Source organism: Macaca fascicularis, chromosome 20 (genome assembly GCF_037993035.2).
Source record: "Macaca fascicularis isolate 582-1 chromosome 20, T2T-MFA8v1.1".
NCBI classification, from domain to species: domain Eukaryota; kingdom Metazoa; phylum Chordata; class Mammalia; order Primates; family Cercopithecidae; genus Macaca; species Macaca fascicularis.
This window is the reverse complement of record NC_088394.1, coordinates 85,357,862-85,371,806: the sequence shown is the minus strand read 5'-3', so window position 1 is coordinate 85,371,806 and position 13,945 is coordinate 85,357,862. Positions and strand designations below refer to the sequence as shown.

The 13,945-nt window shown below is 50.4% G+C and overlaps 1 protein-coding gene and 1 non-coding gene across 20 annotated transcripts in view; one reads left to right on the top strand and one right to left on the bottom strand.

Moving 5' to 3' along the window:
• Positions 1–13,945, top strand: part of ANKRD11 (ankyrin repeat domain containing 11) — a 232,400-nt gene that overhangs the window by 49,323 nt on the left and 169,132 nt on the right. The gene's annotated exons all lie outside the window — the stretch shown is intronic.
• On the bottom strand, positions 2,842–2,948 carry LOC123570777 (U6 spliceosomal RNA). Its single transcript, XR_006695020.2, has one exon. It is a non-coding gene; the product is annotated as a U6 spliceosomal RNA (small nuclear RNA).

Genomic DNA, 13,945 nt, shown 5'->3' with positions numbered 1-13,945 from the left:
GCTCTTGTTGCCCAGGCCGGAGTGCAGTGGCACGATCTCCACTCACCACAATGTCTGCCTCTTGGGTTCAAGTGATTCTCCTGGCTCAGCCTCTCGAGTAGCTGGGATTACAGGCATGCACCACCATACCTGGCTAATTTTGTATTTTTAGTAGAGATGGGGTTTCTCTATGTGGGTCAGGCTGGTCTCGAATTCCTGACCTCAGGTGATCCGCCCGCCTTAGGGGCCTCCCAAAGTGCTGGTACTATAGACGTGAGCCACAGTGCCCAGCCTCAAAACTTTTTTTTTTTTTTTTTTAATAGTTATTTCCTGATTTTTGAAGGGAATGTTGAGGTATCAGAGTAAGAATTCAGATGTCAGGTAGGGCATTGTCCCTGTGCTTGTGATGATTGCTGTCTTTGTTTCCAGCTTTGGAGTAGCCTGAGCATTTGGAGGAGGACAGGTCATCCCCAGCCTCTGTGGGTCATTGGGGCTGGGGCATTGGTCCCAGGTATGTTTGCAGATTGGGGTGGAGGATGATAGTGACGTCCATGAGAGGTGTGATGTTGCTTCAGGGGCAGCATCTTATGCCCCAAGGAGATGACCTCTTAGTTTACGTGAACCTCAGAGAGGCTGAATTTGCTCAGCCAGTGGTTTGAACCGGCTGAGCAGTGGTTGAACTAGGGTTGGACCTATATATATTAGTTAAAGAAAACAGCTCACTTCCCTTCACTTACTAATACATTGGTTAATGCCATATCCAAACAGCGTGTTTTACTTTTGTAAACCAGCCACATGGATAAGGGCTTAGCTTTCTGGGAAGAAATCGGCCGTTAACATTTGCCTCCTCTGAGCTGGGCCTGCTGTGGAGAGATGGGGAGTTCAGCTGGTGAGTGCCTGGGCACCCTCACCTAAGGGGCCAGCAGACCTGGTGGTGAGCCTCCAGGTGGGTGGTGCAGGGCAGATGCTGAATGGGTCTGCGTGGTAAGTCTGCGGGGGTGGCAGTGTGCCACTGTCCGGGTGGGAGCGTGCCTGCTGCTGTGGTGATGTCCTCTGAGGTCTCTGCTTCTTTCTTTAGGTGGTGGTTCCCTGAGCTTCAGCCCCTCATGCATTTCTCACACTGCAGGGTTACTTGGTTGTGGCATCATAGTTGATCTTTATTTGGTAGAATTCCTCTGTGTTTTACATTTTATTTATTTATAACAGAGACGGGATCTGGCTATGTTACCCAGCCTGGCCTTGAACTCATGGGCCCAAGCCATCCTCCTTCCTGTTTCCCAAAGTGCTGGGATTACAGGCATCGGCCACCACGCCTGGAGTAGGATTTCTAAAAATTGTCTTGCATGCTGATAGACCCTGAAGGCGCTCATGATAGCTTTTCTTTTCTTGCTTTTGGAGAAGAAACAGTGGGGAAAGTTTGATGATTAGATTTCAGGTGAAATCAAAGTCCAGGGCTGGACTAGCTCCAGGGTAACGCCGATGGTGAACCCTACCCCGCACAACCGCCCCTCCCCAATACCCCCCGTCCCCCGCAAAAGTAGACCATTGGCTCTTTCTGGAGCCCAGAGAAAATGTTTAACACTCACTTGCTCTTCCCAGCAAGTCTGTCATGCGCAAGGAGTTGCAGTGAGTGGCAGCCTGTTCAGAGCTATAGTTCAGGGAGGACGCGCTGCTACCGCGGGCTTTGGGCAGGAGCTTTGATCTCGCGGAGACAGTCTTCTGCTCGCTGCATTTCCAGCTGGAAGGGCATACAGAGTGTTGTTTCTTCTGCTTGTAATTTTAAAACTTGCATATCATTATCTACCTGTTTTGAGTCTTACTAGTATTTTATGCAGGAACAGACAAATTTTAACTACCTTTTTTGTAAAATACCGAAGTGAGTTGTTACTTATTTCAGATTTGAACTTTTCATTAACTTTGTCCCAGCCTTGGTGAGTTTCAACATACTACGGAAACTGTGTTCTTGGTCTGCAGAGTCTCTGCCTCCCTGTCCAGCCTGACAGGCCGCTTTGTCTCCGCACACCTCCCCTTCGGTGTTGACGCCGGCCCAGCCCGGCAGCTGTGGTTGGCACAGGCTTTGTTGGCACTGTCCTCCAAGACAAGCCTCTGCCCTCCCGGCAGGCCTGCTCTGCACTCGCGGGCCGTGCTCCACCTTCCTGTGCAGATCTGTTTCTTTTTTTTTCTTTCTTTCTTTTTTTTCTGAGATGGAGTCTCGCTCTGTCGCCCAGACTGGAGTGCAGTAGCGTGACCTCGGCTCACTACAAACTCCACTTCCCAGGTTCACGCCATTCTCCTGCCTCAGCCTCCCGAGTAGCTGGGACTACAGGCGCCCACCACCACGCCCGACTAATTTTTTGTATTTTTAGTAGAGACGGGTTTCACCGTGTTAGCCAGGATGGTCTCGATCTCCTGACCTCATGATCCGCCCGCCTCGGCCTCCCAAAGTGCTGGGATTACAGGCGTGAGCACCCGGCCACAGATCTGTTTCTTAATGCGTCTTGGTCATAGGTCATCACTTTTCACCCCTATTCGATTCATCCAGCTTGTGTATCTTTACATGTGAAAAAGGGGTGTTCTTGCTCCTAAGAATTGCGTTTGTCTTGCTTGCCAAAACTGGTCGAAAAGGCTTAACAGGTCTGGTGGCCTTCTGGGTGCGGAGGGTATTGTCTAAAGAATTTTCCATGTGTGGCAGGCAGCTGGTGGGTGTGTGTCTGGCATCCTTCCCCATGGGTGGTGCTGACACTTGGGGTGCAGGGTGGTGCTTGCTGTGGGAATGGGAGCACCCTTTGTATCTCTTGTCTCTTACTGACTGGAAGGCGTCTGATGCCTTGCAGTGCAGGTCCCAATTTGTGTGTGTGTTTTTAAAGTACGGAATGCTTCACAGATTTGCATGTCATCATTGCACAGGGGCTATGCTAATCTTCTCTGTGTTGTTGGAATGTTTAGTACGTGTGCTGGCCAAAGCGAGCATGCTGTGCTTGCCTTGACTGTGAACAAGTTCGATTTGAAATGCTTCACGTTCGAGGCCGGGTGCGGTGGCTTGCACCTGTAATCCCAGCACTTTGGAGGCTAAGGCGTGCAGATCACTTGAGGTAAGGGTGAAACCCTGTCTCTACTGAAAATATAAAAATCAGCTGGGCGTGGTGACACATGCCTGTAATCCAAGCTACTCGGGGGGCTGAGGCAGGAGAATTGCTTGGGCTTGGGAGGCAGAGGTCGCACTGAGCCAGGATTGCACCACTGCAGCCCAGTCTGGATGACAGAGCGAGATTCTATCTCAAAAAAATAAGAAGAAAAAAAATGAAAGACTTCATTTGGAAAATTTCCTGGCTAGAGGAAAAATCCTTGCTTATGTCTGTAATGAAAGAGGCAGAGCCTGGGTGCTGTGGTGAGTTGTTCAGTGATAGTGTCAGGGCCTGTGGGAAGTGGTGGCTGGCTTGTGCTGTAAGGGGCAGGAGCACTGGAAGCTCGCCAGGCCATGATGGGGTTGGAGTGAGAATGGGGCACACACCTTCCTGCCACTGGGGAGCAGGAGAAACAGCAGAACCTTGCTGTGAGTGTCTGGGGTCCAGCAACATTCCTGGTGGGTGATGGGGAGGAAAGGACTAACCGCGTCAGCACCTGGCCTTTGTGGGATGCAGGCCTCCTCCCTGGAGTTTCAGCTTCATCTGAAAATGAGTCTTCGATGCATAAAACCATTCCTGAATGATACCTTCCAGCTGGTGGAAACATAGATTTGTTTTGACCTAAAATCTAGAGGTATTGAGAGAGAAACAGAGGCAAACAGCGTGTGGGGGAAGCTGTGCATAAAGGAGTGTTTGTGGGATTGCCTTTACTCAGGGTCCAGTTCAAGCTGAAATGGAGGAAGAGTCTTGATCTCTACAAACAGGTAATTTCTGAGACAGATTCCAAAGCATTTTCTAGGGAAGCTCTACTGCGTCCCTCCATCATATTCAAAACATTATTTCCGATTATGTTTTGAGAGTGTAGAGTTAGAGTGTAGAATATGGAAATGAAATCCTTGGTGAGGAAAGCGTTGACATGACCCGGCATGTTCGCCAAAGCACTGGCACCGGTACACGCTGCATCGGCAGCCGGGGTGTCCTCCCTCTGCTGAGCCTCCTTCTGAGCCCTGCGGCCTTTGCCTTGGCCCTCAGTGCACTGCATCTGTGTGCCATATGCTCACTGTGCACAGACCTTCTTTGTGCTGATGAATTCATGTGCATTACTTTTTAAAAAGTTTATTTCTTGGATCTTAGTCACAGCTAACCTTGATTTTGCTTTTTAGTGCAAGGAGTTTTAATTTCTAGATCAGATTTGAGTTTGAACTGAGGTCTGGTGACTTTGGGAAAGGTCTTTGCATGGATGATGGGGGAAGTCGCCTTTTTGGTGAGTGCCGTAGTTGACTGTCACCTTGTCATCACAGAGAGATACCTGCTTGTGGCCATGGTTCAGTTATGCAGGGTATGTTTAATTTTTTAAGAATCAGGTTTGCGGATTTTTTTTTTTTTTTAGGCAGAGTCTCGCTCTGTTGCCCAGACTGGAGTGCAATGGTGCGATCTCGGCTCACTGCAAACTCCGCCTTCCAGGTTCACGCCATTCTCCTGCCTTAGCTTCCCGAGTAGCTGGGACTACAGGCGCCACCACCATGACCGGGTAATTTTTTGTATTTTTAGTAGAGGCAGGATTTCACCATCTTAGTCAGGATGGTCTCGATCTCCTAACCTCATGATCCGCCTGCCTCGACCTCCCAAAGTGCTGGGATTACAGGCGTGAGCCACTGCGCCTGGCCAGGTTTGCATATTTTTTAATAATTCTTTTTCTGAAGGTTTTTTCCTGACTGCATTTGTTGCTGGGTGATGGAATATATTCTGACACTGGATGTGCAAAATCTTAAAAACATCTATGTAATAGAGTCTGTGTAAGAGAGCCTGTGTTGAGAAGTTCTGTAGCCTCTTCAGAATGAAAATTCATGTAAATATTTTAGAACTTTACTCCAGAGGCTTTTAGCACATGCATAGCAAGGAAACTTTTTTTTTTTTTTTTTTTTTGAGACGGAGTCTCACTCTGTTCCCTGGGCTGGAGTGCAGTGGCACGATCTCGGCTCACTGCAAGCTCCGCCTCCCGGGTTCATGCCATTCTCCTGCCTCAGCCTCCCGAGTAGCCGGGACAACAGGCGCCCGCCACCATGCCTGGCTAATTTTTGTATTTTTAGTAGAGACAGGGTTTCACTGTATTAGCCAGGATGGTCTTGATTCCTGACCTCGTGATCCACCCACGTCGGCCTCCCAAAGTGCTGGGATTATAGGTGTGAGCCACTGTGCCTGGCCGCAAGGAAGCTTATTTTTTGTAAACCACAATGCCCACTCTCTTTCTGTTTTGACTGTGACACACACAGCCACACCAGGATTCGTGCACACTCAAGCATTGCCACAGAGCCACAGATGTGCCTGTTGATGCCACATGGATTTATTTTGTGTCCTGGCAGGCTTGGAGGCAGGTGGCCCCCTTTCTGTAGCCCCTTGCTGGGTGGTGCCTGGGTGTCCTCTGGCTTCTCCAGGGCTCTGCCCACGTTGCTGTGAGCTGGATTTTTTGGGGCCCTTAGTTTGTGCTTGATGTTTTCTTTTGCTTTCTTCCTTTCCCTCTTCCCTTCTCCTCCCCCTGCTTTTGAGACAGGGTTTTGCCATGTCATCCAGGCTGGAGTGCAGTGGTACTCACAGCCTGGTGCTCACAGCTCACTGCAGTGTTGACCTCCTGGTCTCAAGCAGTTCTCCCACCTCAGCCTCCTGAGTAGCTGGGACTATAAGTGCATACCACCATGCGCAGCTATATTTTTATTCTGTTTTTATTGTTACAAAGATGAGGTTTCACTATGTTGCTCAGGCTGGTCTGGAACTTCTGGCCTCAAGTGATCCTCCCACCTCAGCCTTCCAGAGTTCTGGGATTACAGGGATTACAGGTGTGAGCCACCACACTGGCCCTAGACATTTTCTGCTGGTCTGCTTTTCCTAGTTCCACTGTTATTTATCCCTCCTCCCCAGGGATTATGTACATTTTACATGAATATATTGATAAAATGTTCATTTTTAATCACAGCACACTGAATTCTTTAAGAGGAAGCCTCCTGATGTGAACTGCCATTGTCCCCTTGAAGACTAGAGAAGTAGGAGGAGGCAGGGAGATGGTTGCCTGAGATGGTGAGCACTGGGTTGGAGGTTCTGTGTTTTAGACCTCAGTCCTGAAAGGCTGTGATTTCCTCTGAGTCTCTGATTCTTTGTCAGATTCCTCATGAGAGCCAGGTCACAGTTCAGGGAGTTAAGGTAGTGGGCTGTGGCTCGGCCCCCACACCTGTGAGAGACACAGGCCTCCTGCTGTGGGTGTGTGCAATAGAGCTGGAGTCCTTTACTTCTCTGGAGGCTGCCTGTCAGTCTAGGTCAGCTGCACTGTGGGTAGTGTTAGAGTTGAGCTTACAACTGGCTCTGTTGGTGATCATTGGGAATGAAAACATTCTACAGAGTTCTGAGGTGTGCAGAGCTGTGTTGAGAACCCCTTTGGCGTTGTGTGTGAGTGGTGTAGATGAAGAATAGAACAAGCTTTTCTTTGCTGATTGTGTGGTTGTGTTCGCAACATCGATTGCTGAGGCGCTGTGGTGTTTCAGCTTCATCCTAAACATCACATTGCATTTTAGGTGGATTTCTCACCGTTGTCCCTGGATCACTGTTTGACATGGAGAACTTTGACTAAATGTGTATACAGATAGTCCCTGATGTAACGATGGTTCGACTTAGGATTTTTCACTTTACCCTGGGTTTATTGGGAGGTAACCCCATGGCAAGTCAAGGAACATTTGATTTTATCTCCATAGAAGTAAAATCATTAATTTAGTGTTGTCTGCTTTTAAATTTTTATATATTCAGAGGTCCTATATATTTGTGCTTAGGATTTAGTTGTCTATACTGGAAAACAGCATTTTCCAAAAAAGTTTACTGAAAACAGTGGGACTTACTTGAACCTGTGCTGCAGGTAGGAAAGAAGACGCTCACTGGGACTGTGCATGCACGTGTGTTTGAACAGTGTGCTGCATGGAGTGTTTCCCGTTGTGATCTCTACCTTCAGTATAAATGGAAGAATACAGTTCTTTTTTGTTTGGTTTGGTTTTTTTTTTTTTTTTTGAGATGGAGTCTCGCTCTGCCGCCCAGGCTGGAGTGCAGTGGCCGGATCTCAGCTCACTGCAAGCCCCGCCTCCCGGGTTTACGCCGTTCTCCTGCCTCAGCCTCCCCAGTAGCTGGGACTACAGGCGCCCGCCACCTCGCCCGGCTAGTTTTTTGTATTTTTTAGTAGAGACGGGGTTTCACCATGTTAGCCAGGATGGTCTCGATCTCCCGACCTCGTGATCCGCCCGTCTCGGCCTCCCAAAGTGCTGGGATTACAGGCTTGAGTCACCGCGCCCAGCCTGGTTTTGTTTTTCTTAAGAGAAAGGTTAAATTTGTTTGTTTGTTTGATTCAGGGTCTTGCTCTGTCGTTCAGGCTGGAATGCAGTGGTGTGATCATGAACTCCTTGACTCAAGCCGTCTCCCATCTCAGCCTCTCTAGTAGCTGGGATCACAGGGATGCACCCCCGCAACTGGCTGGTTTATTTTAAAATTTTTTATAGAGATGAGGTCTCACTATGTTGCCCAGATTGGCCTTGAACTCCTGGGATCAAGCAATCTTCCCACCTCGGCCTCCTACATGCAGTAACATTTGATGACTTGAGATTTGAATACTTTAGCTTCGAAGGGACTGTGCTTGGTTCTTGGGGACAATGCCTTCCAAACTGTGGATCATGACTCATTATGTCTTATTTTAGAAAATTTTCTTGGATGGACATGGTGGCTCATGCCAGTAATCCCAGCACTTTGGGAGGCCCAGGTGGGTGGATCACCTGAAGTCAGGGGTTCAAGACCAGCCTGGCCAACATAGTGAAACGCTGTATCTACTAAAAATACATACATACACACACACACACACACACACACACACACACACACACACAAATTAGCTGGACATGGTAGCACATGCCAGTAGTCCCAGCTACTCGGGAGGGTGAGACAGGAGAACTGCTTGAACCCAGGAGGCGGAGGCTACAGTGAGCTGAGATCACACCACTGCACTCCAGCTGGGTGACAGAGTGAGACTCTGTCTCCAAAAAAAAAAAAAAAAAAGAAAAAAATATTTCCTATCCCAAGGCCATAAAGATAGCTTCCTATGCCTTCTGCACATTTTGTACTTTTGCCCTTTGCATTTACACCTTTAATGTATCCTAAATTGATTTTTGTGTATGGTGTGAGATAAGAAGCCGGCTGTTCCTAGTCTTCATGTAGACACCAGTTGTCCCAGCCTCCTGGGCTGTGCACGCGGTTCGTGGACCCATCTCCAGTGCCGAGCTTGTGTTGCCTTGCTGGCCAGTGGGCTTTCCTTGGGACACTGCCACCTGCCTTCATGGTGGACTCTGCCTGGTGTTGGTTTCTAGAAATATAATGGATTTGTGTATATTCATCTCGTATTTTGTATCCCGGAATTTTTCTACAGATGAGGAAACTAGGAATGATTTTAACCATGGCTGCCTGACTCCACAGCCCCTGGGCCTAGTTTGCATCATGCACTCCCCTGCACTGACCCATAGGAGACTGAACTGGGCACGGCGTCGAGGCGCACTGGAGGGTGGGTTGCTGGAGCTGGGAGTGGCATTAGGAGCAGTGGAGAGGCACGGTGGAGTGGATGCATGGGAGGTGCAGAGGCCAGAGAGAAATGAGAGTGGCCAGGGCAGCACAGCCTCCCTACCGTACAGGAAGAGCCAGAGAGAGCTGGTCTGAGGGACAGCGTCTCTAGTCTTGAGTCCACAGCTTTCATAAACCCCCTGGACATCTGGGGAGTGGGCTCTTGGGAGAGGTGTCAGGTTGGAGAGAGCTCTGGAGGACTGTCTCTGGAGGACTGTTTGCTCAGGGGAGATGGTGGCGTGCTGGGGAGGGAGGGGTTGCTCGGTGAGAGAGTGGGAGGCACCGAAGAGCAGACAGGAGAAGAGGTGAATGAGGAGAGAGGAGAGGAAACAGGGGAGTGGAGGAGTCAGTGGGAGGCGGGAGGAACCAGCCTGTTTGCCGCACTGGTTTGGGAACATGAGAGTGAAGAAAATCGATGTTGAGGCAAACAATACAGTCTTTCACTTCTTGGTATTTTTTGGTGGCTTTAAAAAAAATTCTCGGCCGGGCGCGGTGGCTCAAGCCTGTAATCCCAGCACTTTGGGAGGCCGAGACGGGCGGATCACGAGGTCAGGAGATCGAGACCATCCTGGCTAACACGGTGAAACCCCGTCTCTACTAAAAAATACAAAAAACTAGCCGGGCGAGTTGGCGGGCGCCTGGAGTCCCAGCTACTCGGGAGGCTGAGGCAGGAGAATGGCGGGAACCCGGGAGGCGGAGCTTGCAGTGAGCTGAGATCCGGCCACAGCACTCCAGCCTGGGCGACAGAGAGAGACTCCGTCTCAAAAAAAAATTCTCTGTCACGGGCTACATAGCATTGTGCTTGGTTCCTGGATTGAGAGTCCACTGTTGCCCCTCTTCGTAAGTGGACATTCCTTTCTTCTCTGTTTTAGGTTAGAAGGTGTGTGCTGCATTTTCAGCGATGGGTCTGTTCTCGAGGAGTCTGGCTCCACTCCTCTCCCTGGTGTGAAAATGGTCGCACACAGGCTGAGGCCGTTCGGGTGTGTGTCGTCGTTCTCTTCTGTGACAACTCCTTCCTCGTATGTCGCTTTTTAGGAGATTGGGGACAAGTGCTCTAAATTCATCAACTGTGACCATCTTTTGTTTAAAGGAAACTGCTTCGAGTTTCCTAGTGTTCTCTGTTTTTAAAAGATATGGTTGATAAATGTATATTAAATTTTATTCAATTAGCTTAAGAAAGTAGGTAAGTTTATTTAAGAGCAAAACACAAAACATTTAACCTTAAATGACCTCTGACAATTGTCTAGTTATTAATTCCCTCACATTTACCTCAGGTGATTATAATAATTTTATTAAAACGGAAATATAGTAAAACTTTTTTGGTTTTTGCAAGTATCCTCCATTGACTTGTCAGTGTTAAGAGTTACTTTTTATTTTGTATCTGAAGGAGCAGCTCAGAGGAATAGTTCTTCTGGGAAGAAGAGCTCTGACGGCCGATGCCCCTGCATCTTCCCTTTCTGCCTGCTTCAGTCCTGCTCCTGCGAACAGCCGTCCTGTTTGCTCTGTCCCAACACCCAAGGCAGACGTCGCTTGAGGCGCTTGTATAATTCTTGCTGTTAGAGACAGTGGTCTTTTCTGCTTGAATTTCTTGTTGATGAGTGTCATCTGTCAGGAGAAACTTGGATTATCTTTTTTTTTTTTTTTTGAGACTGAGTCTCACTCTGTTGCTCAGGCTGGAGTGCAGTGACACGATCTCGGCTCACTGTAACCTCCACCTTCTGGGTTCAAGCAATTCTCGTGCCTCAGCCTCCCGAGTAGCTGGGACTACAGGAGTGAACCATCATCCCCAGCTCATGTTTGTATTGTTAGTACAGAGAGGTTTCACCGAGTTGGCCAGGCCAGTCTCAAACTCCTGACCTCAGGTGATCCACCTGCCTTGGCCCCCTAAAGTGCTGGGATTACAGGCATGAGCCACTGTGCCCGGCTGAATTATCATGTTTTAATAGAAGAAAATTTTAGTCCACTTTCCCAAATGGGGAATCTTTCCTTTTGCTGGGGGGCCTGCAGTCAGATTGTTGGAAGAATGTGTGACCCTGCAGAACCCTCTGCCCTCAGCGGCACCACGCGTGTCCCGCACAGCTCAGAACCCGCTGCCCTCAGCGGCACCACGCGTGTCCCGCACAGCTCAGAACCCTCTGCCCTCAGCGGCACCACGCGTGTCCCGCACAGCTCAGAACCCGCTGCCCTCAGCGGCACCACGCGTGTCCCGCACAGCTCAGAACCCTCTGCCCTCAGCGGCACCACGCGTGTCCCGCACAGCTCAGAACCCTCTGCCCTCAGCGGCACCACGCGTGTCCCGCACAGCTCAGAACCCTCTGCCCTCAGCGGCACCACGCGTGTCCCGCACAGCTCAGAACCCTCTGCCCTCAGCGGCACCACGCGTGTCCCGCACAGCTCAGAACCCTCTGCCCTCAGCGGCACCACGCGTGTCCCGCACAGCTCAGAACCCTCTGCCCTCAGCGGCACCACGCGTGTCCCGCACAGCTCAGAACCCTCTGCCCTCAGCGGCACCACGCGTGTCCCGCACAGCTCAGAACCCTCTGCCCTCAGCGGCACCACGCGTGTCCCGCACAGCTCAGAACCCTCTGCCCTCAGCGGCACCACGCGTGTCCCGCACAGCTCAGAACCCTCTGCCCTCAGCGGCACCACGCGTGTCCCGCACAGCTCAGAACCCTCTGCCCTCAGCGGCACCACGCGTGTCCCGCACAGCTCAGAACCCTCTGCCCTCAGCGGCACCACGCGTGTCCCGCACAGCTCAGAACCCTCTGCTCTCAGCAGCACCTGCCGGGCTGGTGGGCGCGCTCAGCACAGCTCTGGGACACAACTGGCTGTCCTGGAAACGTGCAGTGATTCAGAGGTGATGGGCGGCACCAGCACGTTGAACTGAATGCGGAAGTTGAAGTGAAAAAGGCTTCCTATTCCTTGAGTGGACAGACCGAAAGCACATGTGTGTGAAGAGCTGGTGACTGTGGGTGTGTCAGTTGGTCTGTTCCTTGAGTGGACAGTCAGTTGGTCTTGGGCTCCCGGCAGGACAGAATGAAAGCACATCTGTGTGTGAATGTGTCCGGAATTGGTTCCTTCCGCTGGGTTCTTGGTCTCGTTGACTTCAAGAATGAAGCCGCGGACCCTCGCAGTGAGTGTTAAAGTTCTTAAAGATGGTGTGTCTGGAGTTTGTTCCTTCAGATGTTCAGATGTGTCTGGAGTTTCTTCCTTCTCGTGGGTTCGTGGTCTCGCTAACTTCAGGAGTGAAGCCGCAGACCTTCACAGTGAGTGTTACAGCTCATAAAGGTAGTGTGGACCCGAAGAGTGAGCAGCAGCAAGATTTATTGTGAAGAGCGAAGGAACAAAGCTTCCACAGCGTGGAAGGGGACCCGAGCTGGTTGCCACCGATGGCTCAAGTGGCCAGCTTTTATTCCCTTATTTGGCCCCGCCCACGTCCTGCTGATTGGTCCGTTTTACAGAGCGCTGATTGGTATGTTTATAAACTTTTAGCTAGATAGAGAGTGCTGGTTGGTGTGTTTACAAACCTTTAGCTAGACAGAAAAGTTCTCCAAGTCCCCCCCGACCCAGAAGCCCAGCTGCCTTCACCTCATGAAGAGCTGGTGGCTGTGGGGGTGTCAGTTGGTCTTGGGCTCCCGGGAGGACAGACCAAAAGCACATGTGTGTGTGAAGAGCTGGTGGCTGTGGGTATATTGGTTGGTCTTGGGTTTCTGGCAGGTGAGTGTTTGCACATGGGCCTGCACCCTGCTTCTCCCAGCCGTCCGCATGGGCACTTTAGGTTGTCGCAGGTATTCTTGTGCCTTGGTGCAGTCTCACCAGTTAGAGCATAACTTCCTCAGGGCAAGGCTGCCCCAGACGCCCAGGGTGCTCCCTGCGTCTCCATCCAGTGCTTTCCTGTCTTAGTTATTAGATGCTCATCAAACATGAGGCCACTAGAATCTAGAAGACCTTGGCTAGAGTCCTGAGACCTCCTGTGTGTGGTGTGCCTGTGTGAGTCTGTGCCCACCCCACATGCCACTGTTTAATAAGAGCAGATTTTGGATCCCAGAAGACATCTGTTGTGGAATTTATAGGCACGGACTGTCAGGCCCGCTTTCCTTCTGCTGATGAGAAGCCAGTCGTGTGCTTCTGCAGCCTCACCGGGACTGGTGGGGCTCAGGTGGCCTGGGCAGCGGTGAGACACAGGACTGCGTGGTGTTGCTCCTCCTGGCTGCAGCAGCTTTTCTGGACTATTTTTATGGCTTTCTTTATCAGACTGGGTCTTTCCGACTTAGGTGGAGAAGAAGGGTATAAGAATTCTCAAGTTAGAGAAGAATTGCTTTATGGTCATTATTTCTACAACTGTATGATTGGGAGTTTGGGTGAGGAAGGGCTAGATCAGTGATTTTTAAAATTAGATTTACTTGGAAAACATTTAAAAAATTGCAGCCTTCACCCCCAGACACATAGAATCCATAGTGTCTTGAGGTGAGTATGTGTAGGGCACACCGTGGGTGAGTGGCGTCTTGGAGGCACTGGGGTGCAGCTGCCATGTGGCCCTTCTCTTGGTCCTGTTTGCATTTGGGGCCTGTTGTTTATTTCTAGTGGGTGGTGCGGGCCAGGCAGGGTAGTTGGGCATCCCCGCTTCTCCGTAGTGACACACTGGGCGCATCTTCTCAGAGTAACCAGCTGGGAGCTGGAAACTTCTGTATTTAGAGGCCAGTGTCCTGTCCGTGTGCCCCTCCCCTTCATACTGTGGTCAAACCATCAAATGTTACTAATATCAGATGTTGACGTAGCTGTTTTCTCAGGAGTTCTTGGATTCTGAAGCAGAGAGCAGCCCTCTTCTCTCCACACTGGAACTCTGGGGCTGGAGAAGGTGGCGTGCCCAGCCCTGGCATCCAAGCCCGTTCCTTCTCTCTCACTCTCGTGAAGGTGGCGTGCCCAGCCCTCGCGTCCAAGCCCGTTCCTTCTTTCTTGCACTCATGCGGCTCCTTTCAGGAGAGGCCTTTTAGTGTTGCTGGAGCTGGGACTGGTGGCCAACGCCGTGTTTCTGTTCTGAATGGTATGTTTGAAAACCTGTCGGTGGCAGCGAAGTGGAAAGAAAAAGGAGTCTGAACTGGGCGTACTGTTGGGTTCCTGTGCTGTCAGGAAGTAGAAAGTCTGCAGAGGAGAAAATGGACACTTTCTTCTAGAAATGGACTAATTGACTTGTAGGTTAGCAGACT